This window comes from Buceros rhinoceros, unplaced genomic scaffold (genome assembly GCF_000710305.1).
Source record: "Buceros rhinoceros silvestris isolate BGI_N320 unplaced genomic scaffold, ASM71030v1 scaffold26243, whole genome shotgun sequence".
Taxonomy (NCBI): Eukaryota; Metazoa; Chordata; class Aves; order Bucerotiformes; family Bucerotidae; genus Buceros; species Buceros rhinoceros.
Window position 1 is genome coordinate 5,539 of NW_010402187.1, and position 384 is coordinate 5,922.

The 384-nt window shown below is 62.2% G+C and overlaps 1 protein-coding gene across 1 annotated transcript in view; it reads left to right on the forward strand.

The window, feature by feature from the left end:
* The window catches only part of LOC104490299 (cartilage acidic protein 1-like), a gene marked incomplete at its 3' end in the record, with an annotated part of 4,020 nt that overhangs the window by 2,041 nt on the left and 1,595 nt on the right, over window positions 1-384 (forward strand). The gene's annotated exons all lie outside the window — the stretch shown is intronic.

Consider the following 384-nt stretch of genomic DNA (forward strand, 5'->3'; position numbering starts at 1 on the left):
CCGAGTCAGCACTTACAGCTGCCCACCACCCTCCCAGCAGCACCCTGAGTGGGACAGCAGCTTCCCCGCCACCCCCAGGGCTGTTCCTGCACCCCAGGACCCCTGCACCATGCATCCCAGCTGTGTCCTGCAGCAGCTGTGCCACTCCATGCCATGGCTTCCCTGTCCCGCTGGACCAGGTCTAATCCTGTCCTGCCAGTGCTGTCGTGGCTCATAGGATGTTTGTCGTGAGGAGAACTCCAACATGCCTCAGCCCGGCACCGGGCATCCCTGGAACTCCCTGGGTCACTGCTCCAGCCCCGCTCTGCCTCATGTCCCTGTCCCACAGCCTTGACCTCCAGGCAATGGATCTGTCTTCTTGACGGTCCTAATTACCCAGGATGG